The following is a 25,437-nucleotide window of genomic DNA, read 5'->3' as shown; positions in this document are numbered from 1 at the left end:
ATGGGTAATGAGCAAGAGCGGGTGTGTGCATGTGTTTATACAGCATGGGAAAAAAAGACAGGGCTGCTATACGTCCGGATTCCCCCAGACATTAGCTGGATTTCAAAGGTGGAATTGACATCCAGGGGGAATTTCTGAAAAGCGGTGCTTTGTCCAGAATCTTAGGCAAATCAGTTTTGGGGTCTTCCTTTAAAAAGATTAACAACTTTCAGGGTGTCCTAGTTTTTACTTTTTGAAATATGGCAGCTCTGCAAAAGACATAGTACACTGTACACTTGGGGACAGCAGATAGCAGCCAGCTGAGCAGATCAGTGCCTTTAGTTCTGCTGTCAATCCCTTACCCCTAGTTATTTTTCTGCTGTTCCTTTTCTTTCTCTACTTGTCTATAGCTTTGCTCTTCAGACAGTTGTAGGGAGAAGGAAAAGAGATGCAGTTGGAAACGCCAGCAGGTCACTGAGGTGAGAGAATTGCTCTCTGCGTCTCACTAAAAGTAATATATTGCACTACTTGAGATGAGAGGCAACCTGTTGAATACTTTGCTACTCTGAGATTGTGTATTTTTGGCAACATGCTCAGGATCTACTATAAAGTCTGGACCCAGCATGCTCTTGGACATGGGCTGATGGAGTGCCATTTTGGTGTTTATATGGAAAGTTTACAAGTTGCGTGCAAAGCTGTATAGCCCAGGTAGTAAAAACACTGCATTTTAGCTAGGATTAATGTGGCAAGAAAGGCAAAGGGGTTTGGTCCCTCAATACACATGAAGGCTTCTACCAGACTATCTCAACTTCGCTGGCCGTTTAATAGGATGAGCGAGAGTCTGGAAAGGCCTGTTCTCAAAATACTGTGGGCATGAGCCAACAAGTCATTGTTTTGCCTTCAAGGGCTATCGGCAAGGGTGTTGTCAGTCAAACTCTCTACTGTGAACCTACCCCAACTGGTATGTGTCACTCGTTATTTTAGAACATGCTCAGACTATAGTATGTCATCTCTATGAATCACCTCCCTTTGTCAGACTTGAACTGTAGGCATGTCTGCTGGGCTTACAGCTGATTCTCACCAGAGAGGGAAGGTAAGCTAATTGCCTTTCTGAAATACATGGCCAAGGAAAGAGCTGTTTGTCTCCACCAGAACATTTAGCTTTTGCATGGGCCTAAATAGGATGCGGGTGGCGCTGTGGTCTAAACCACAGAGCCTAGGACTTGCCGATTGGAAGGTTGGCGGTTCAAATCCCCGTGATGGGGTGAGCTCCCATTGCTCAGTCCCTGCTCCTGCCAACCTAGCAGTTCAAAAGTGCAAATAGATAAATAGGGACTGCTCTGGCGGGAAGGTAAATGGCGTTTCCGTGCGCTGCTCTGGTTCACCAGAAGTGGCTTAGTCATGCTGGCCACATGACCCGGAAGCTGTACGCCCGCTCCCTCGGCCAATAAAGCGGGATGAGCACCGCAACCCCAGAGTCGTCCGTGACTGGATCTAACAGTCAGGGGACCCTTTACCCTTTAACTTTAAATAGGATCAAGCTCTGTGTCAGCATAAAATACATGCAAGATATACTACTGAACCTGTAGCTTTGCAGTCATTCTCTTTGCACCTGTTGCCATTTATTTTTGGTATGCCTTTTACCCCTTAATGTTGAAAGGTTAGATTCTCTGTGTTTTCCTTCATCCGTTAATTAAAAATGAGCCAAAGGTCAAATTGACACGACTCCCTTTGTTAGCTGTGTGTTGTTGTTTTTTGAAGTGCTCTCCGGAGGAAGATCACATCAGTTTATATAGGAATCTTGGGTAGCACAAGACTCTAATAATGACTTTACAAAATGGTAAGGCCAGTTGGATATGATATTGCTGTTTGTTGTGACAAAATGCAAATGAAGAGAGTTCTGACAGCAAAAAGGCGTTTTTCCCTTTTTTAATTCAAAGCCAATTTTAAATGGACCTGCTGTAATTTGTTCTCTACCAGTTGCAGTTGGTGGGAATGTTTCTCCTCTTAGGAGTGTGTGCCTACACTTGCTTAGCTGCTAGACTTTGCTTTTGATTTGGAATAGATAGGACTTCTCCATGGAACTGCAGTGTTGGCAATGCTTGTATTTCTGGATAATGAATGATACTCTTTTCCGTTTTGTGAACTTGTAAATATTTAAAGTGCCCTAGTGGCCCAGAACACAGGAGTGCGTTATAACAATTTGCATTTTACAGCCATCAGTATGACTAGTGACTATAAATAACCGACTGTTATTGCACTTGTAAGTCCTTTTTATTAGGTTTGGCTTTCGGGGACCAGGGTTAAGTGCATACAAGGGCCGGGTAGAATTCATTATGTTTTAGCTGTTTTAATGGGGTTTTAAGTAGGTATTCCGTACATCCATTTTGTTCATTGGGATTTTGGGAAGAGAATTTTATGTGTGATTTTTAAAATCTCTAATCCAGAGAGGCATGGGGCCTTCCAGATGTTGCTGGACTGCAACTTCCAGCACCTCTGGCCATTGGCTATGCTGGCTGAGGACGATGGGAGTTGGAGTCCCACAACATTTTCAGGGTGCCACATTGGCTACCCCTGCCCTAATCCATCAAGCTTGGTAAGTAAGGTTAGATAATCAAAAAGCCTGTAATGGTTTTGGTTGTGGTTCTCCTCCTCCATCCCATCACTGCCCCTACAGCTACTCACTGAATACACCTCTGTAGCAGCAAGGCTGACTTTGATGAGGAGGACTTCTGTGTGCTGGGCTGCTCTCGTCTAGTTTGTGTCAAAGGGAAAAGAGGAGGAGGAGGAGGAGGAGGAGGTCCTTAGGGGGCTATAGGTAAAGTGTTTGCAGTGGCGTGCAAATTGAGAAATTAGTGGAGAAATGTGGAACGCAAGCTGCCTGTGAATGGGATTATCATAGTACATGTATGTGTGTATGTTCATGTGCATCTTCTTAGAACGATAAAATACTTCTTCTTTTTGTATAACCATGGCCTTACTAAACATATCTACACCAAACAGTTGGAAAATTAATCACTCATTGTTTTTGCTGCAGCTGAATAATGTAGCTTCCCCTCTGAAATAACATTCAGATTAGCCCCAGGAAAATTCTAAGAATACCACGAGTTGTATATCCAACTTTATGTGTCTACAAGTTCCACTCATGCCCTGGGACTTCCCCTTCGTCTCATTTCCTTGAGCGCCCTCAGAATCTGCCTCCCGGGTCTTCCAATCCTCTAGGGCATATTTTGAGAGTGTGGGTTGGCTGCAGGGGAGAGATGAAGTTTTCTTGAGCAAGTGGCAGTCTGTACTAACAGAACAACAACATTTGATCTGACCCCAATGCTTTAGCTTCTGTTGTAGATTTTGTTAAGAAATATGAGGTTTATTATTCAGTGTCTTGGTTAGTAATATTTCACAATCAGTGTTGTTCATTTTCCCAACCTGAATTTAAACTAATGTTTGTGCTGGGCTTTCTTTTATTGGTTGAGTGAAGCAAGGCCTTTGATTTAACTTGACCATTTGACATCTAGAGTTATCACATGTCAAAGTGCATGGTTATGCACGATAGAAAGGGCATTGATTAAGGCTGCAATCTGTGCATGCTTACCTGTGAACAACCCCCATTAACCACCATGGAGCTTCCTTCCAGATAGAATTCTGCTGTGATTCATTTTGCAAGCACCATTAATTATGTCAAAAGTCGAATCTACCCATTTATATATTCATTGCTGACTTGTCCCCTGCAAAATTGTTTGTTATCTTCTTGTTGTGAGCTGCCATCACAACTGCTTGTTACTGGTGTGGGAATAAACCATACAATGTGGAAAGAGTTGCATGATGAGCCAGTACGCAAAGGTTGCTGAATGGAGTAGCCATCACACAGAGATCGTTTCAAGTAGCAATAATGTATGATGGTAATATTGGAAAATCTCAGTGTAGTGTTTTTATGGCAGATTTGTGTAGTTGTATTCTCAGTACTGAAACCCCAAAGTTACACTTAACATTCCAAGTAATTTATCATGTCAGTTGGATAAGGATTTTCCTGGGTTTCCTTACAGTTTCCCGAATCAGCTGCATTTCAGAATGAAGTTAGGAAAAGCTCCTGTGTGAATTAATCACGCAGTATTTCAGAGGAAGACAGTGGAAAATATCTGAAAATTGCTTATCTGTGCTGCTGTTTTGGTGATCATTGCATCTCACTCATGTGCCTTACAGTTGCACAACCAAATTCCAAATTCACACTGCCTTGTGTACGAAAAACTATTGCCTATAAGGTGAGATTCTCCCCAACAGAAGGAGTAGTATGTGTGGTTGTATTCATATCTCTTTGACTTACATGTAGTTCAGAGGAACTCACATATAGTGTGGTTGTGTACATATATAGCTTGGATGCATACAAAACCTGGATTCAGTTCCATCCTCTGTAGCAGCAGAGTTGGATAATGCACACCACATGAATAGAAGAAACAGCACAAGTGGTTGATGTTGTATTGTAGGGCTCTGCTATAGAGATGATGGATTGTGTGATATGCTTGGGGCAGTAGCTGGAAGCATGTTGTGTTCAGTGGGTTTTTAATACAAGATGGTAATTACATATCTGTTCGCTGCATAGTTCCACAAACTGTAACTGCTACATGTACTGGTCTAGGCTTAGGTTGATAAAGGGATGGAAAATGTTGGAAATGCAGGTATGATTTTTCAAGGTCCTCCATTATGTAGGTCTAGGTGATGTATCTTAGGTGCAGGAGATGCCTTTTGAAGATAGAAGCTGAGGAAGTATTGCTTGAAGTCAGCCATGAATATGATGACATACCATTGCAAAGTGAGTCTGTATGGTAGTGTCACCAACCTGAATAGATCTCCTCAAGGGAAACAATGGATAGAGGTGAGAAAATGGCAAAACTTGGTGGTCAGATGAATTATGGCATCATCAGAGATAAAATTTCTTGTAGCCTTCCATTTTGTTAAATAAATTTTTATTCATATTTGCACATATTTACAAGGAAAACATAAACAAAAAATCCACCACATACCTTATACAAATTATATCCACTTCACAAATCATAAATAAGATACATAACTAAGTTAGTCTCAACTGAACCTTGGACTTCCCTCCACTCCTTTGGTAAGTATCGAATAAGTTATATTGTCGCGTACTTTTTAACTCTTTCACATAGGCCTTTCCCGCTGTTAGAGTTATTTCAACCCCTTCCATTTTGTGGGGAATGTTGGTGCATAGAATTCATGGCTGCCTAAATAGTATTCACCAGGGTACTGTCACTAGACTATAGCTTCCTAAGGAAGATAGTGGTATCTCATAAATAGAATTGCCTATTTGGGGGTGAGTTTGTGGTGGTAGTTGGAAGGCCTCTGATTTGGTCTACAGTCATACCTCAGAAGTTGAACGGAATCCATTCTAGAAGTCTGTTTGACTTCCAAAACTTTCGGGAACCAAGGTGCGGCTTCTGATTGACAATCGGAAGCCACAACGGATGTTCGGGTTCCAAAGAAAATTCGCAAACCAGAACAATCACTTCTGGGGTTGCAGCATTTGGGAGCCAAAATGTTCGTCTCGCAAGACATTCCACTTCCAAGGTATGACTATATTGGTGTTTGTCTGCAGATTTATTTCTGTATATCGTTTGGAAATAGTGAAGTTGGTTACAGAGTTCTTTTCCATATTCCCCAGCAGGTCCTCCAGATGGTGATGACCTGTAAAATGTGGTGTTGGAGAGTTGCCTCTCACCCTCCCATGCATAGTCCCAATTTGTTCTTGATGACCACAGTCCTCCTTTGCCAGACTCATGTTTATGATGTCAGAATTGTTTCTTAAGCTCTATGTGGAGTCATATTCTGCATGACTGAGGGAATATAATAAGTAATGCTATTTTCCAAACAACCCTTGGGCATGGTAAATAAAACATACAGTAAAAAATAAGAATTCTTGTCTGGTGTTCTGACCATCCAGCACTTTCTGTGCAGGGCTGCTCTTCCTGGAATACTAAGACCATGGCTCTGTATTGGTGCACTGTTCAGTGATGTGATGGAAGTATTCTTTGAGTCTTAGAAACAAACCTCCAGGTCAACCTAGAACTTTTTGATATGTGTGGATCTAGTGAGGAAGAAGAACATTTCCCAAGATAGAACATTATGCAATATGTGGGAGGGAGTGGAGGAGTAGGAACAGGAAGTGCAAGTGACTCGCTGCTTTTTTTTGGGTATTATTCTTCTTTGTATGTTCCAAAACAGAAGCTTCACATCACTTCTCCCACACTCCCTGCAGTGAGAAGCACAAGCTCTCAATGTGAGAACAGTTTGCATGGGGGACAGATTTCCTCTAAAATGCTTCAAGGATTATAGCTGTAGGGTTATTGTGGAAATGAATGGGGCTATAGCTATATCATTCATTCAAGTGTGTATTGGAGACTAGAGATCCTAGACTGAACCTCTGGGCATGCCATTCATTCTGCCATGGTTTGGCAGGAACATCATAACCCCTAATCCAACTCCTCAGGCAGGAGCAGCCCACCTCCTCTTTGTTTTGACTTTTCCTGGAGATTACTTGGCTTCAGTCTGTTGCTCATGGGGCACATGTGTGAAAGCAGCTGAAGTGCCATTCCAAGCGTTTAGCCTTTCTCTTGGGTTGCTGTGTTTTTCAGTGACTGGCTAAACCCGCTGTTAATGGCATCCCTATTCAAGAGCCCCTGCTGAGGTGGTGTTTGTGAGTATTTAGATTTGAGGAAGTTGAAGACGATCCCAACAGCCTGCTCTCTTCTGCATGTGAAAAATGCAAAAGCAAAGCCTTAGACTTGACTACAGAGAGGGGGAGGAGAGGGGGATGAGAGAGAACCTTTTAAACACACCCAAATGACCCATCTCTACTTAGCATGAAACTTAGCAAGTTACACCCACATTCTGAGCCAGAAGCGGAATGAAAGACTCACGCTTCCTCATTTTTTGTTGCTGGCTGGATCTGAGTGCTTTGTGAAATGAGACCAGAGGATATGTTGGTGCTACTGATTAATGGTAAGTGGTTACCTTTGTAAAAAGAAACTCTGATAATTCTCCTGTTGGATATAGTTTATAGCTCTTTTTTTGACTCCCTCCCTCCCTCTGTGTTTGTGTGTGTACGCATACTATGCGTTGTGGTGTTGGTTATGTGCTGAAAGAATTATAACCTGCATGGTTCTTTCCTCTGCTGAAAAGGAGGCATATCTCCCTCCTTCATGTACAATTAAAAGGTGCATTTTTTTCGAAGCATTTATCCCTCTTTGCAGGGCAGTAGCAGGAAAAGGCACATGGTTTTTGAATGTTAAGAAGTGCTGGATTTAGTAGCAGTATTTCCTGAGAGAAAGAGAGGCATCTCGTGTTACTCATTAAATATGCACCTTTCCCCAAAGCTGTCTGGTTCCATAATTACCAGTTACCTTCTCTAGAACAGTTTAAAGTCGTCTTGTGAAAATTTCCAGTATCGCTCACGATCCTGTTACGAGTAGCGAAATCTTGAAAATCGGGAAGGTTGTTTCTACAGCATTTACACATGTAACGAAGGGCTCTGGTCTGCTGCTGTTGGACTTTCAAACTATTTCTGAGCACTGCAGTGCATTCTGCAGGGCTACTCTGAACTTTATTAAGGCAACCCCTAACTTTTGTGTTAAGGCAACACAGCCCTTTTGTAGTATTATTGTTTGTTTGAGATATTGAAGCAGTGGTTCCGCTGCCCCCTTGGTTCCATAAATTCACCCCCAGTGCCCCTTTTCCTACCTATAAAAAGCATTCAGGTTAGCAGTTTGCATTTAGTTACTTTTTTATTTATTAAATTTGTATACTGCCTTATATCCATAGTTCTCAGGGCAGTTCACAACATAAAATTCCCATACAGAAAACACAAAATGTATAATAAAAATAGGAACAGAAACAAACCAATAACCCTCCCCCCTTCCACAGCACAATTTAGATTGACTAGATGTCAATCAGCCCAAGGCCAGGTTGAAGGGGAATGGTTTTCTGTCTGGCACCTAGAGGTGTATAATGAAGGCACCAACTGAACCGCCCTGGAGAGAGCATTCCACAAGCAGGGAGCCACTGCAGAGAAGGCCCATTTGTAAAGTGATACAAAAAGAAGAAAAAAGGAAAAAGAACAAAACACAGAACTGTGTAAAGGGGGGGACGGGGACGGGACATTATATGAATATATACAAAAAATACCCTAACCCATACATCCTTTTATAAATTTGATATTATTATCCTAATACTAATAGAAATATTAATAGTCTACTACATTTTGTATTAATGCCACATTTTGTATAGGGACACTGGTGGCTCTGTGGTCTAAACCACAGAGCCTAGGGCTTGCCGTTCAGAAGGTCGGCAGTTCGAATCCCCGTGACGGGGTGAGCTCCCGTTGTTCGGTCCCTGCTCCTGCCAACCTAGCAGTTTGAAAGCACATCAGGTGCAAGTAGATAAATAGCTACCGTTCCGGTGGGAAGGTAAACGGCGTTTCCATGCGCTGCTCTGGTTCGCCAGAAGTGGCTTAGTCATGCTGGCCACATGACCTAGAAGCTGTCTGCGGACAAATGTGGCTCCCTCTGCCAGTAAAGTGAGATGAGCGCCGCAAACCCAGAGTTGTCTGCTACTGGACCTAATGGTTGGGGGTACCTTTACCTTTACCTTTTGTATACGTTTGTTCCAAATATTGTCGTATTTATCCAAGCAGAGTCTATGTCTGTAAGCAGTCCGTTCGTAGGTTGCAAGTGTTATTATCAATCCACTGATTAAAGGAGATATTATCTTTACTCTTCCAGTTCATCAATATCAGCCTCTTGGCTACCATTAGAACACGTAAAAATCAATTTTTGTTGTACAGTTGTTAATTTCCATATGGTAGGTATATAGTTCAGAAGAATATTCTCTGCTGATACTTGTGTGATATTATATAGCTACAGTTTAGCTGGATTCCAAACATCATCCATTGACGTGGTACTTTGTCATCTAGAATAATTTCTCAGGGGCAGAGACAGAAAATACATTTTCTGTACCTTAATTAAGACAGGTGATTGCTGCTTGTGACACTGCATCTGATTATCTCAAAACCCCATTGTCAAGACAGTTACAGTGGTACCTCGCAAGACGAACGCCTCGCAAGACGGAAAACCCACTAGACGAAAGGGTTTTCCGTTTTGGAGGCGCTTCGCAAAACGAATTTCCCTATGGGCTTGCTTCGCAAGACGACAGCCCATAGGGAAATCTCCGGGACAGCGGGGAAGCACAGCGCGTCTTCCCCGCTGTCCTTGGACCTCCTCCGAAGCCTGGTGGCGGGGCGGGGACACCTCCTCCCGCTGCCGCCGGGCTTCGGAACGATGCCCCGATCCCGGGCGGCGGGGGGGGGGAATGCCTCCGCCGCCGCGCGCCATCGGGACGATGCCCCAATCCCGGGCGGCGGGGCGGGAACGCCTCCCCCCGCCGCCCGCCATCGGGACGATGCCCCGATGCCAGGCGGCGGGGGGGGGGAACGCCTCCGCCGCCGCCCGCCATCGGGACGATGCCCCGATCCTGGGCGGCGGGGGGGGGGACGCCTCCTCCGCCTCCCGCCATCGGGACGATGCCCCGATCCCGGGCGGCAGGGGGGGAACGCCTCCTCCGCCGCCCGCCATCGGGACGATGCCCCGATCCCGGGCGGCGGGGGGGAACGCCTCCCCCCGCCGCCCGCCATCGGGACGATGCCCCGATGCCAGGCGGCGGGGGGGGGGGGAACGCCTCCGCCGCCGCCCGCCATCGGGACGATGCCCCGATCCTGGGCGGCGGGGGGGGGACGCCTCCTCCGCCTCCCGCCATCGGGACGATGCCCCGATCCCGGGCGGCAGGGGGGGAACGCCTCCTCCGCCGCCCGCCATCGGGACGATGCCCCGATCCCGGGCGGCGGGGGGGGAACGCCTCCCCCCGCCGCCCGCCATCGGGACGATGCCCCGATGCCGGGAGGCGGGGCGGGAAGCCTGGGCGCGCTGATCTCAGCGTGCGCAGGCTTCGGCATGCTGGCACCTGTCCGCAAGCAGCGACAGCGCTGCCGCTGCTTGCGGAGAGGTCCGCGAAGCCTGGGCCGGACAGCTTTTGAAGGCAGGCGGGGGGGAGCAAAGACTTTTGCCCCCCGCCAGCCTTCAGAAGAGGTCCAGGACCTCTTCTGAAGGCCAGCGGGGGGCAAAAGTCTTTGCTCCCCCCTGCCTGCCTTACCGGGAGAGCGGAGAAACGCAGCGCGTTTCTCCGCTGTCCCGGAGGGCTTTTGAAGGCAGGCGGGGGGGGGAGCAAAGACTTTCGCCCCCCGCCAGCCTTCAGAAGAGGTCCAGGACCTCTTCTGAAGGCTGGCGGGGGCGAAAGTCTTTGTCCCCCCTGCCTGCCTTCCCAGGGGCTTTTAAATCGCCCCGGACAGCGGAGAAGTCCTCCGCTGTCCCGGGTGATTTTAAAATGCCGCCCGTCAGCATTTTAAGATCGCCCCGGACAGCGGAGACGTCCTCCGCTGTCCCGGGGTTTTTTAAAATGCTGGGGGTGGAAAGAAAAGCCCTTGTCCCCCCCCAGCCTTCAGAAGAGGTCGGGGGACAGACTGTCCCCGGACCTGGTCTGAAGTCGGTTTCCCTAGGAACGCATTAATTGATTTTCAATGCATTCCTATGGGAAACCGTGCATCGCAAGACGAAAAACTCGCAAGACGAAGAGACTTGCGGAACGAATTAATTTCGTCTTGCGAGGCACCACTGTATTCATTTTGGAAGCGTTACATTCCTGGGCTGATCTAAAGAGGATTAACTTTAAAAAAAAAAAAAAAGCCTCTGAGAAATGCTTGTGTGGGCGTGCCACCTCATCTTGAGCTTAAAACTGATAATTTCATTTTGAAATGCCCCGAAAATTGCTGTGGCAATTATGTGCTTAGGTATGGTAGCACCTATAAAATGCTTTATTTAGAGCACTTTTCCTTACTAGTTGGTTCCTCAAAAGTAATGTGCAAATGTTATGAAAGTGACCATACATTTCATGGGGCGTGTGTAGGTAGCTGTCAGGGCCATACTTTCCAGCTTTTACGTATATGGAACTGGGTCTTGTGGTTCTCCTTTCTATAGAGTCAGCGATAAAGTATTACTGATGCCATATGTTTGGTATGTTAACATCCTCAGTAATACTGACTTCTGCTTGAGACAAAAATGCACTATTTTTAATATGCAAACTTGGTTTTAATATGCAGTTATGGTTTGTTGATATGAACTGTGGTTCTTTGCACACAAGGGGATGAGGTGACAAGCTCCCAATTGTGTTTTGGAACAAATGTCATTTTGCCAACTCATCCATATATAGCAAACCATTAACTTTGGATTGCCCAGAACATGGCTTGCCGTATTTGAACCAGAATCTGATCCAAGTTTTCTAGTTACGTCTGAATTGGGCCACTGAGGTGTTAAGAGGAACAGCTCTAATCTACTTGTTTACATAACCACATTCATTGACTATTATCCCAGGTTGGTTATCTGGATATTGCCTAGAAGATTCCAATGTTGTTCAGCCATCCTTTGCTATCTGTCTTGGGTCATTCACAGATTCTTCCCTGTGCACCTATTAACCTACAAGAAATAAAGGCCTGGATCTTCTCTTCTAATCTAAGGATGTAGGCAGCATCCTCTCTCCTTGTTCTTATTTTGAGTTGCAAACTTTCAGTTCACATCATTTGATTTTCCTCTTGACTGGTGCATCCCATATTTCACTGTTGGCTTTCAGGGCAATTTGGGGCATTCCTAAACATCGACAAAGAGTCTTTCGGCACCCTTAAAATCAACAAATTAATTGTGGCAAAAGCTTTCATGGCCTAGAGTCAACTTCATCAGAAATATCCCACAAAAACCTTTTCCATAATCAATCTGTTCATTTTTATGGTGTCACCTGGTATGTGCCACTGTTTCAATGAATGCTCAGTCTTACCCTGATGCTGTTCACCTGTGCTTTATTATGAAAACTGATCATGCAAGAAAACCTGATACAAGTAGCGATAAAGCTCTCTGGGTGAAATGGCAACTCGTCAACCGCTTGCATTTTTAATCCGTTTCGTAATAATAATTTGTAAATCACAGCTGAATCCAGAATTAAGCGACCACAATGCTTAAGAGCAAATGTTCAAAGGGGCTAGGCTTAACATTGTTTCCTTTTAAAGTGTATTTCTGGGCTGTTGATTGCGTAGGGGGAGGGGAGGAGTGTGCGTCTAGCATGTTCCAGTGAGTTTTATGGAACAATAATCCATTGCTAGATGAGAGGAATAAATTATTAATAGACTATAGCATTTCAGCATTCTTGCGTGGAGATATTAAGGAGGTCAGAATACAGAGCACTGAACACAGGATTAGCAGAGTCAGGCTACAGATACTGCAGAACCGGAGGGAAAAAGTTACACGAATCCCTTAAACATTTATAATTTAATTACGGTTGGGAATGGAATTGTACTTCAGCATTACTGCATTTAGACTCAGAATGCAGCTTGCCTTTAAATATTTACTGCTGGCTATACCCCCTCAAATAAACAAATGTGAAGATTTCCCTACTTTAGCTCAGCAGGTATGTTCTCTTTTGCTTGTTTGGCTGCTCTGTGGGACAGTCACAAGGTTTTCAAGAAGTCAGAACACAAAACATTTCCAACAAATCCAGCCCGAAAGGGGGTTGTTTGATGAAACTCTGTGCAAATGTGGGAAAATGATAATCCACCTCACTTGATTGTACTTTTCTTTATATGAAAGGGTGGATTTCTTTGTTTAGAAATGTTGAAGGTTTGGACGTTGTTTAGCCTAGTGTTAAATCCTATAGACTGCAGCAGGATTAAAGCATTTGTATATATCTCCCTCATACGTGCTGAACTGGTTGGATCATGATCTCATGCAAAGTAAGCATGTTAAGCCATATTCTGTCTACCGTTTTTCATAGCAGAAGCAGATAATATGGTAATTCTTGGGTATATTAGCTTCTACCAGTTCAAGGAATGTGTCTATAATAGTAGCAGCACTTAAGGAAGGGTTAAGAAAAACAGCCTAGTGTGAAAAGAGGAAAAATACTCCGCAACGAGTATACAAAGCACTGAAGTGAAAACACTACTACAATTCCCTCAACCCACAAGGGTGGTAGCTGTTGCTAAGCTCAGTTGGCTAGAGCAGTGTTTCCCAACCTTGGGCCTCCAGCTGTTTTTGGACTACAACTCCCATCATCCCTAGCTAGCAAGACCAGTGGTCAGGGATGATGGGAATTGTAGTTCAAAAACAGCTGGAGGCCCAAGGTTGGGAAACACTGGGCTAGAGTATGGTACTGACAATGCCAAGGTTGCAGATTCAGTCCCTGTAAAGGACAGCTGCATATTCCTGCATTGCAGGTGGGTGGAATAAATGATCCTTCCAACTCTGATTCTGTGCAATATCTATGAAATATCCCTGACCGTTGGCCAAGCTAGTTGTGAGTGATGAACTGGGAGCTCAAAACATTATAGTAGAAACCCTCACTTTCCCCCTACACAGAAATGGGTAGGATGCATTGAGATGGAGGGTTTTTTTTCCTGAGTCTCTGTGGAGAGGGATTTCTCATGTTGCATTGAGCTTTGGAGCTATCACAAGAGTTGAGAGTCCTTCGTCCTGTTCCAAAGCCCTACACAATATGAGATACCACCCTCCCCTGACTACTCTGTTACACACACACACACACACACACACACACACACACACACAGCATAGGGGGTAGGAGAGAGAAGTGGGGACCATAAATTACGCCAGTCTAGGGCCCACAATTATTATTTTATTTTATTTTATTTTATTTTATGGGGGAACTGCTTAATTAGAAAGTGCTCCAAGCGTCTGTAATAATGCAAAGCTACATCTGCATCTTGTAGATTGCCTTTGTCTTATACGAGGCAGATGATCACTGTTCTTGGCTAGCAGTGGTTGAGTATAGGCATACAACATAAGGAACTGTCCTATAGAAAGGGGCTTGGGTTTCCTCCAAGCAACAGTCATGAATAATGAAGGTATAGGTTTTCACTGCTGTAATGGCATGCCAGGGCGGCTTATGTGAAGTCTAAGGAAAATGTTGTAACATTGCTTTCTTGGGGTTCAGTAAGAACGTGAGCAACAGCTATCACCCTGGGAATAGTGAGGGCTCCTTGAGAGTACAGTTTTGTGGATTGGGGCTTTTAATACACTGGGTCCTGTTGTTCTATCATTCATCAGCCAGAGGCATGAATAAAGCCCTGCTCACTTTGGTGTATATTCTAGCATATGCATTTGTGAAGAAACTCTTGTTAAAACTTTTGAATGATAATGGCCAAGGCCTAGGGAAAGGCATCTGTTAGACAGGGAGTGGTCAGGTCAAACAGACCTGAAATAAAACCATTGACATAAAAGAAAGGCCTCTGTAATGAAGATCCTCCAGAGTTACAAAGTCAGTATGAAATTAAAAGCCTTGAGGTAGTTTTGCTATGCAGTTAAGCCAGAAGCCACAAAGACCAAAAGCACCACTAAACTTCTATCTAGTGATGACACGTTAACCCACTAAGCTTGCCTTCATCTTTGGAAACTTCAAAAACAGTTGCTAAGAATTTCTTTTTGTGTGTGGGGGTAATGGGAGAGAGGATATGAAGGCAGAAAAGTGAGAATCATAAGTGCCATATTCTAATATTTATTTGATTCTATTTATAAATTGTTTCCCATTTTAAAAAACCGTGTTGCAATTTCACAATCAGTAAGTAACTCCAGCTCCAAACATAGGGACAATGTGAGTTGATTAGAACTATTCATTCTAAAGTTATTACAAGATTTGTTCATATACTAAGGAAATTGTGGGTTTTAAAAATCTTTATTAACTTGAATATTGCTAAATGATGTCTACTTTGTTTCCATAACCAATTATTAGTTCTTAGAACTCCAAGGCACAGATAGCATCATTCAGCTGCCTAGTTCTAGACACATGCCCATTCATTCCTTTGGTTTCATTCCAATTTTGCAGCTTTCCCTATCCCTAGTGCTCAAGAGGGCTGAAACATGTTCTTAATATTTCCAGCTTTTCAAGGAAGGCCTACTTGTGCTCCTAGAGCTGGTATTCAAAGGCATACTGCCTCTGACATTGCAGGCACATAGTCTAGTAGTCAACTGACAGCCTTATTCTCTGTGTATTTCTCTAACACCCTTTACAAAACCACCACTACATTGTGTGGTAATGAATTTTGTAGTATGCAGTTTGTACAGAGTCTATCCTGAATCTTCCAACATTCTGCTTTGTTGGACGACCCCAGGTTTATATTATATGAGAGGGAGAAGGAAAAATAATAATCTCTATTTACCTTACCATGCACAATATTTTAAAAGAGTAATTGGAGGTGAAAATGTGTGTAGACAGATAAATATATAGATATAGTTTTTTCAGCTGTGTCAGGGATCAGATGACCAGGTCACAGCAGTTACTATTTGGGGACAATATTGTTGCAGTCAAAGCACATTGCTGGGAACTAGGATCAATTAAACCCACATTTCCCTCTCCCAATAGAGTTGAACATATATAATGCGAATTTGCAGTTTTTCCCCCTTTTGCTTATATATGCAGATTTAGAAATAATTATTATAAATATAAATTTCTAGTGGGAAAGGCTGTGGCCAGGTGACCTGTGTGTCTGCTCAGTCTGTTGTCAAGTTACTGTTCTGGTTTGCCTTTGCTCTGGACTTAGACTAGGCAGCCTGGGCGACCCTCTGCAAGGGAGAATACATGGCTACCCTAGTAATGGTGCTAAGAACTACCAGGAAAACCCTTGAAATCCGATGCAAATTATTTCTTCATATCAATTAATTTAGTAGAAGATCATTGATGGCCATAGATTATATGATATTACCATTTAAATTTTTTAAAATGCACTTTGTGAGTTTAATTAGTTATCTTTAGAGAGTCATTAGCCATTTTTCATTCCAAACTTTGTGTTTTCAGCCTCCAGGCTGTGCACTTCATGATCACCCAAAGTATTCTGTCGGTGCCTTACAAGTTATAAATTATTGTGAGAATGCTTCTTTATGTATAATGCTCCTTGAAACCCATCAATTACAGCTCAGTAGTTATGAGTAGTAAGAGATTTAATTAGTTAGCTTGTATCTTAGAGTTGCCATGGAGCATCTGAGCTTATATTTATTGATGGTTGCTTTTGTTGAAACAGATCAGAATACTAACTAATTTGCAGACAGCATTGTAATTATTGAGGGTTATGAGCACTGTGGTTTTTTTTGGATGACATTTGCCCGGTTCTAAATATGAGCAAAACAATGCTGAACTTGTACTGCTGTGCTCACAGGTTCATTGTGGCCTAGCTTGCAAACTTATGTACAGCCTTTCACATAGGAATGTCTAGAGAGTAAAGCCAGCCTTGCAGATAAGGGCTGAAATAGGACATGCCTCAGCAGACCCTGAGTCTGGGAACCTAGCTGAAAAACGCAGTGGGGTGAAGCTATGGTTTGTAGAGGTATGCAAGTAGGTATGGGGTTCTCCAATCCTTCCCCTGTCGTCTTGGTTATCCTGCAACCACTCCTTCCACTCTGATTCCCAGACAAATGTTTGGCATTGTGTGTGGGGGGGTGGGGGGTGGGGTGAGGGACAGCTGCAGAAGAGAAATGGCTGGTGTATCTATCCCCCACCCTCTGCTTTTCCTCTCAAAATCACGGTCTTCATGCACCAGGTATCTAGTTTGGCCTTAAGTCAACAGATGCCCTGCCTACACATACCAGTACATGCCTGCTGTTTAGAAACAACTTTTCTAAATATTTTTTTCTTGACACAAGCAGGGTTCAAAATTAGCAGGTCACCAGACGCATTTTGCGCCTAAAGATTCTCCCATTTGCAAGACCTCAAAAAGTCTGGGTGGCATTTTTGCACCTGGCTGACACTCAGGGATTACTGAAAAGAATGTGCGTTGAACCCCCAAAGTATAAGTTAAAGACAGACTATATATTAAGGAGTTTAGCAATAAAGAGTAGAGTGTTTTGAAAACTGAAGTATGGTACCAATATTTTTATTCTAAACACAAAATTAAACATGTATTAACAATTTCTGATAAAAATGTGATATTAACAATGTGTCTCTAATGTGAACTGCGTATTAGTTCATGCTTATCAAAATAATAAATAAAAACTGTCCCTGCCCCCAATGGCTACTAGACATTCTGTTTTGGCAGCCACAACCCAGGTCCAACGAGTCATTTGGCTCCTAGCTTTTCTATCCCAGTTTTTAATACTGGTCACAAGCAACCATGAGAGTAGCTTACCGCAAACTTACCGTATTTTTTGCTCCATAGGACGTACTTTTTCCCTCTTAAAAACTAAGGGGGAAAGTCTGTGTGTCCTATGGAGCGAATGCAGGGGGGAGGCAGGCGGGAAAAGCCCCCAAGAGCCACACACAAGCTTCGTGCGGCTCTTGCGGGCTTTTCCCCAGGAGGGAGAAGGGACTGACGCGACCAGTCAGTCCCTTCTCCCTCCTCATAGAAAAGCCCACAGGAGCCATGCGCTCCTTAAAGGGTGCGCGGCTCCTGTGGGCTTTTGCAGGAGGTGGGGGAATTGCCATAGCTACGCTCAGCCTCTCCAGCTGGGAGAGGCTGCGCAAGGCTGAAGAGGAAGTCAAGGCAGCGAGCGGGATGGATCGCGCTCACTGCCTTGGCTTTTTTAGCCACGCTTCTTTAGCCGTGCTGGAGAGGTTTAGCTCCCGGCTGGAGAGGTTGCGCGGCTATGGCAGAAGCCAAGACAGCCAGCCGGATGGATCCCGCTGGCTGTCTTGGCTTCTTTGCTCTTTGGGGCTGGGAGGAAACCCGGGCTTCCCCTGCAGCCCCGAGAAGCTCTGGGAGAAGCGGGCAGGCTATCTTTTTTCTTGATTTCCCTCTCTAAAAACTAGGTGCGTCTTGTGGTCCGGTGCGTCCTATAGAGCGAAAAATACGGTAATAGCTTTGGCAGTGCCCTTGCAATGTACTCCCACATTGTAGAATTGCTGGATAAAAATCTGTTTTCCCCATACAGAAGGCATTTGTGCATCTAATTCACCTAATCACCTTCTTTTAAAAACAAACCAACAATGACCAACCCTGTGCCTACATATATATTGCATTTTTCAAATGGCAGCGGATGGCTGTTGTCTGGAAGCTAATTATACTGGAGGAATCTTGTAGATTTTAAGAGGGCTGTTCTGCACTTCATAGGAGTGTCTGGATTTTACTGTTATGGTCAATTTCAACAGGAAATTGAGGCAACAAATATTCCCCCCCCCCCCCAATTACTTGTATGTGTTTTCCTATTGTGAAGGATACAAAAATTATGTGGCAAAATAAAAACAAAGCATACCAGTTTACCATGATTTCCCAAGCAGAACTTCAGTAAGTTCATGGATATACATACGTGTATACAACTATATAAAGCATGCATCCATTTGCCCCTTTCAGAATGTGCAAACACCTCTCTTTCTTAATTTGAAACATCCTTACACTGCCCGAGGGAGGTATTTGCATGAAAATATTATGTCTGGTTTACCTTTTGCTAAGTCTGTGGACACCATATTTAGCAGTGTAGCTTTAGGTAAGCTTCTCAAATAACACAGAGGGTGAGGGGGAATGTCCTGTGCATCAGAATATGCAGTCAACAATCCTGTATATGGTTTTGTTTCAAAATTTCAAAATGTGTTGAGGCATGTTAAGGCCTATGCAAAAGATGGTAATAGAATTCCTTTATCATTCCCTCAGTAAATATAGATAAGATGCATGCATTTAAATATCAGGTTTCACCGGGCACTTTCTGGCATGCAGCTGCTTTTGAAACCAGCAAAACATCTATCTGTATGGCAATTGTTTGTTGAGAGGTCAGCCATATATCATTCCGGAGAGACTATTTTGCTTGCTTGGTGCTCTTTCATTCATTCATCTCAGGATCTGCCATCTTCAAACAACTCCACCAATGGAAAGCCCACTGTTTCTGTGGACCTTTGGTCGCACACTGCCTTTTGATGGCAGGGCTGATTGAAATCAGAGGCCCAAAATCTCCATCCAGTCTTAAGCGTGATTGAAATGAATGGGAATTAAACACATGTTGGCTGTTAACTATACGTTATGCATGAACACATGTAATGGAACCCTGACACAGTTCTGTTTTAAAGAAAGAACAGTTTTGGAAAGAGGAAATCTTGTGCAGAGAAACTCGGGGGGGGGGGGGTTCCTTTATGTTTTCACCACCTGCTGTTTCTTCATGGAAAATTGCCCCTCCTCACCCCTCTTGTTCCATCCCCTACAGGGTTCCTGGCAGGGTGAAGAAAAGAGAGTATAGTTTTGAGTGGAAGCTTAAGCAAAGCCCCCACCCCCAGCTGAAAGTAGCTGGAGGTGGAGAAGTGAGCAGAGGTGCCAGAGAAAAAACTGAGTGAGCGGTGTTCTATTTGCCACCCTTTAGACCAGGGTTCAGCAAACTTTTTCAACAGGGGGCCGGTCCACCATCCCTCAGACCTTGTGGGGGGCCGGACTATATTTTTTTTTTGGGGGGGAAATGAATTAATTCCTATGTCCCACAAATAACCCAGAGATGCATTTTAAATAAAAGGACACATTCTACTCATATAAAAACACACTGATTCCTGGACTGTCTGTGGGCCGGATTTAGAAGGCAATTGGGCCGCATCTGGCCCCCGGGCTTTAGTTTGCCTACCGATGCTTTAGACTCCATAGGAAACTCGCCAGGACAAACCTGCTGTAGCCTGGAACTGGGTGTGCTGAGAGCAGCTGAACATAGCTGTGAGCAACCTGAGGACGCTACATCTACCTTTGTTCCTTCCCATAAAAAGCAAGAAAAGAGTGGGAGACTAGTATGTCAGCAGGTTCCAGGGTGGGATTTGGGGGAGTGATCTTTGAGTTTGTTGGGGCCCTGAGTGAGAGGCAGGAAGCTGAGAAGTCATAAGTGGAGATAGAAGTGGAGTTGGAAGAGACCATGAGGGTAATCTAGTCCAGTCCCCTGCAGTTCAGGAATCCTTTGAATCCTTTGAATCCAAAAAGGAGCTTGAACCCAGAACCCTGAGATTAAGAGTCTCATGCTTTACCAACCCAGCTATCCCAGCTTCCCAAGTTTTTTGAAAGGATAAAGAAATGCTATCTGCATATATTTATTAGTAATTTGTATTCATGGTTTCATTGTGCATTTTGGTAACCTTAAAAAGAATTGTATTCCACTTAGAGATTTTGTTATAGTTTAAGCAGTGTGGAAACGGTCTAAATAAAATAAATGCCTCCTCAAATGTCACCTCTTCCCAAAGCTGTTTTTCTTTTGGGGCCAGGGGAAGAATAATAAAATGTTAATAAATGTGCTCTAATATACAGATGAAAAAATGTGGACTGTCCCACTGACTAATTTCAATGAAAAGAATATGTGAGTCAAGGAATTTGCACTGAAGGGATGCATTCACACAGAGAAACTTGCAATATGTGCTTTCTCCTGCTGTTTTAAAAATTGGGATGATAAGTGATAAACCCTTCAACACATTATTGTGAACAAGAATGGAGAACTACCACGATCTTTCCACATTCTAATGGTGTGAAGTAGGATATTAGAACGTCATCTTTTGTTCTTCAAACCACCCCCACAAAGTCACAAGAAGCATCAAGAAGTGACTTTAGCTATTCTGAGCGCTGTTCAAATACCAGTAGTTAATTACAGTTTTACAGATGTCACCCACTGGTGGTGTGGGATTCATTGGGTATATTACACAGTTTGAAATGAAAGCAAGAGCGTCTGTGTTTTGCTTGGAGTCCTTGCCTGAACTCAGATTTTAGGACAGAAAGCCAGCTCTGAACTTTTCCATACCTTTTGCAGATTGATTCAAAGGGACAGCACCTTGTACTCCCTCCCCCTCCCTGAGTATATAACTCATTTATAAATGGGCAGTCCTACAGGGTTTTCTAGCATCCACCTCCAATTGCAGGTTTTATCCAGTGAGCAAAATATTAAGTATCATTCTGCAAGCTACCACATCAATTTGCAACATTTGACTGTAATCAATTAAAAAAGGGTGCAACAATCGCTTGTAGATTTCAGCTGGTTTGCATATTTGCATAAATTCCAGGAAGCTGGCCCTGTTCTCAACTAGACTGCATAATTTGCAAGTAACTTATCAGGTGCAGGTGAAATGGTTGCTCTGCAACTTCTGTTCATGCATTTCTCTTTGACTCAGTAACACTTTATCTAAAAATATCAGAGAGGCAGTCACGCTATTTTGTTCACTCTGCTGCAACAGAATAATAAAAAAAAGTATTGTGGGTACCCTAAAGAGTTCCAGATTTATTGTTAATCTTCTAAGATATCAGTAGTTTTTCAGAGTGACATGCTACTTTTCAGATGCAATGTGAGCAGCCAGTATTTGGATTACTTATCAAGATAACAGATACAAATTGTAAAGTTACATGAGAGATCTCTGAACCCATGAAGAACTTTTTGTAGTATAGATAGAGTGTACTGTTTTGAAGGCTACAGAAGGTAAAGGAAGGTAAAGGAAAGATCTGCACTATTACTCAACCTGTTCTTGATTCTACCTTTTCCAGCCCCCTGATATGCCTGAACATGATAGAATTTTTCAAATTTGCTAATAAAACTTTGTCACAGCAGTAAAACTTTGCTCAATTTAGAATCTACATCTTGTGTAAATGTCAGTTTTTGGCAGCCTCAGCTTAGATGATAAATTCATTTCTACACTCCTAATTCTTCCATTGAAATTGATAGGACTATAAAGTGCCTAACTTTGGCTGGATAATGCCCTGTATTTTTCAAGTAACATAGCTCAGTGAATAGCTAAAATTCTGCTACCTCCCGCTTCTAACAGGCCTATGAGAAAGCTGCATTAACTTTTAAGAGCTGGTTCAAATATGATAAAATCCCTATGCAGAAAGCATTTCCTTTGTAGAAAATAATCTGTTGTTTGTGGCCATATATAATTATTATATGCATTTCACTATATGTACATATGTTGGGAAGTTGTGACTAACTATAGCCCCTCATCACATAGACTCACAGTGAAATACTTGTGCGTATAGTCATCATAGTTAGTGATATTAGGGCTGTTCACCAATAAAGGTTTTTAAAGGTAGCTTGTGTGCTGTTTTCTATACGAAAGTATAAAATTTCCCCCTTGTTCTAGGCAATCCTTGCTTCTAAATAAATATATTTAGGAGTGGGATGCTAATTGTTCATTGCAAATGAAAAAATGTTAATATTTTGATTTAGTATCAGTTCGCTCAGCATAAAGCAGTGCACTATGTATTTGTTTTTCTAAAATGAAAACTTGAGTATTGCACATATAGGAGCGTCCAGTAAGGATTGCACCCAAAAAGAGTCTTGTATTCTGAACACTCTGGTTCAGAATGTATTCTGAACATTCGTCTGTAGAAGCCCTGTTGAAATAAACAATGGAACGTCCACAAGACACCTTTCTGCACATTTGGTTCTGCAGCGACACTGTGCACCAGAATATTAGAATTGAGCTAGGCAGAATTTTATAGTTATTTGCTGGCAGTTGCAAAAATAACTACACAGAACTCTTAATTAAAGCCTTCACGAACAGTTCGGACATTTGGGAAAATATCACATACAAACAACACTGTCCAATTCACAGAACTGGCATAGAGGAATTGGAACAGTGGCATGATTCCAGCACAAAGTGGTTTGTGAATTTTCCTCATAACACCTAGTACGCTCTTAATAACATTTGCAGTTAAATTGATTAATACCTGAAAGAGAAAATGTTACTAACTCTTGGGAGCAACAAAGACAAGAATAAGATTGGACTAGCCAGGGGGGTGGGGAGCAAGGTTCTGGAATCCTGATCTTGCAACACAGAGAGCCCCAGGGCAAAAAAGATTCCTCTGATTTCACAGATAGCACCAGCACTTGCTCTTCCTTGTAATACATTGTTGTTTGCTTCCCTGGAATTAGGATGCTACATGGTTTCTCATAGTTTTCTCTTATATCTTAATATTAAGGGCAGAGAAGGATAAATGGATAAATCCTGGGCTCTTCCCAAACATTTTTGCGCTACTCTGCTTTTAACATTCAGCCAGTAACAGTTTTTTTCAGTTTGCAAGAATTTGTTTTAAGGCTCAGGAATACTGCTGTGTGGCACATTACTAACCCCAGATACTCATTTTGAACTCAGATAGTGAAAGTACCCAACAAGGGCAGGAAAAAGACATGGGATTCTGTGCTGATCTTCAGTGCCACCAGTTAGCAGGGAACAGTTATTTGATTCTTCACCTGGTAAAGACTAATTCTGTGAGGGAGAGCCAGAGAAGACCTTGAGGCTGTCCTAGAAATATATAGGTATTTTATTATAGAGCAGTTGAGCCAGTAGGAAGAAAAGAAAAAATCAGTTGAAGCCGCTGTTGCCTTCTAGTCCCCACCCCTTATTTATTCATCCCCATTTAGCACTACTCCCGTCTGTAGCTGTTCCTCTTACTTAAAACAACAGATAATATGAAGTAAATAATAATCTGACTGCCTTTCCCCATGTTACTGGAGTGCTGCAATATTGTCTCCACACTGTTAAGAAGGAAGGCTTCTTAGATAGTAGAACTGAGACCCAGGTTCCACTTTTAAAAAACAAACAACCCTGTTTCTTTCCCCGTGGCAGCATCCTGAAATATAGTATTATTATTATTATTTAACTCTTAAAGCTTCTGGCTTATTGTAGTACTCCCATACTACTGCAAAGGCTGATGCCAGTATCTTGTTGTTGTTGTTGTTGTTGTTGTTTAGTCGTTTAGTCGTGTCCGACTCTTCGTGACCCCATGGACCAGAGCACGCCAGGCACTCCTGTCTTCCACCGCCTCCCGCAGTTTGGTCAGGCTCATGTTTGTAGCTTCGAGAACACTATCCAACCATCTCATCCTCTGTCGTCCCCTTCTCCTTGTGCCCTCCATCTTTCCCAACATCAGGGTCTTTTCCAGGGAGTCTTCTCTTCTCATGAGGTGGCCAAAGTACTGGAGCCTCAACTTCACGATCTGTCCTTCCAGTGAGCACTCAAGGCTGATTTCCTTCAGAATGGATGCGTTTGATCTTCTTGCAGTCCATGGGACTCTCAAGAGTCTCCTCCAGCACCATAATTCAAAAGCATCAATTCTTCGGCGATCAGCCTTCTTTATGGTCCAGCTCTCACTTCCATACATCACTACTGGGAAAACCATGGCTTTAACTATACGGACCTTTGTTGGTAAGGTAATGTCTCTACTTTTTAAGATGTTGTCTAGATTTGCCATCGCCTTTCTCCCAAGGAGCAGGCGTCTTTTAATTTCGTGACTGCTGTCACCATCTGCAGTGATCATGGAGCCCAAGAAAATAAAATCTCTCACTGCCTCCATTTCTTCCCCTTCTATTTGCCAGGAGGTGATGGGACCAGTGGCCATGATCTTCGTTTTTTTGATGTTGAGCTTCAGACCATATTTTGCGCTCTCCTCTTTCACCCTCATTAAAAGGTTTTTTAATTCCTCCTCACTTTCTGCCATCAAGGTTGTGCCAGTATCTTGTACCTGACTATAAAAAAAGCTCTGGTGGGTCAGGCCAAAGGCCATCAGGCCCAACATCCTGTTTCCATAGTGGCCAACCAGATACCTGTGAGCTCTCCTCACCAGGAGTTCTTAGCAACGCGTATTCAGAGGCATATTGTCTCTGACCCTGAAGGAAGAACATAGCCATGGTGGTTAGTGATCATAATGTTCTTTACTGGTTAGGAGCAGGGGCGGAGCAAGGTGGGTGTGGCGGGTGCAGTCCGCCCCGGGTGTGATAGATGCTGTGGCTTTGGCGCGCTGCCAAAATGGTCCTCCTGCTGGCTCCCCTTCAGCTGAAGGGCTCAACAACTTGGGCTTCCCCCAGAAAAGTTCAACAGCTCCGGCTCCCCCTCAAAATATGAAATAAAGCCAAACCATTTTCTCAGGCAAAAAAATAAATAAATTCAATGTGAGAAGAAATTTTCTGCACCGGGTACCACCTGAACTTTTTACGCCACTGGTTGGGAGGTTTGTTTTGCACTTTGAACCACTGGCCAGAATCAAAGTACAGTGCCCAGTCTTGTAGCACTTCACTTTTTTCTACTGTGGTGTTGCTTCCCATGTTTTGTAACTTCTGTCTTTGGAGTTCTCGCTTTCTTCAATGCATTCTTCTAGAGTTTGGTATCATTTTTATGCGCAAACACGCACCCTGCACTCAAAAGAGCGTTTGTACAGGGGGTGTCCCCTGCTGTGGTGCCCGCCTATGTGCTGTGCTCTTTATAGGTTGCTATTAATTCCCGTTTCTGATTTTGCTAGTTTTAATTGTTGTTTGGAGGATGTGACCTGTCACTTACATAGAGATACAAGGTCTTTTGAGAGGGATAATTATATTTCTAATTATAGAATTTGTGTAGGATTGATGCTCATGCTGGAGGAATAATTTATTT

The 25,437-nt window shown here is 43.4% G+C and overlaps 1 protein-coding gene across 11 annotated transcripts in view; it reads left to right on the top strand.

The window, feature by feature from the left end:
* TIAM1 (TIAM Rac1 associated GEF 1) overlaps nt 1–25,437 on the top strand; it is a 194,497-nt gene that overhangs the window by 76,306 nt on the left and 92,754 nt on the right. Inside the window, exon 1 of one of the 11 annotated variants that reach the window (XM_028727007.2) lies at nt 6,675–6,990. The exons of 9 other annotated variants lie outside the window; for them this stretch is intronic. The gene's annotated coding sequence lies outside the window, so the exon portion shown is untranslated. Of the gene's footprint in view, nt 1–6,674; nt 6,991–24,141; nt 24,217–25,437 lie in introns of those variants that run through there. One more of the 11 variants, XM_077927301.1, reaches the window with a different exon arrangement.

The sequence above is a fragment of the Podarcis muralis genome, chromosome 4, assembly GCF_964188315.1.
Source record: "Podarcis muralis chromosome 4, rPodMur119.hap1.1, whole genome shotgun sequence".
NCBI classification, from domain to species: domain Eukaryota; kingdom Metazoa; phylum Chordata; class Lepidosauria; order Squamata; family Lacertidae; genus Podarcis; species Podarcis muralis.
The sequence above is the reverse complement of the archived record's forward strand: the minus strand, read 5'-3'. Positions and strand labels throughout refer to the sequence as shown.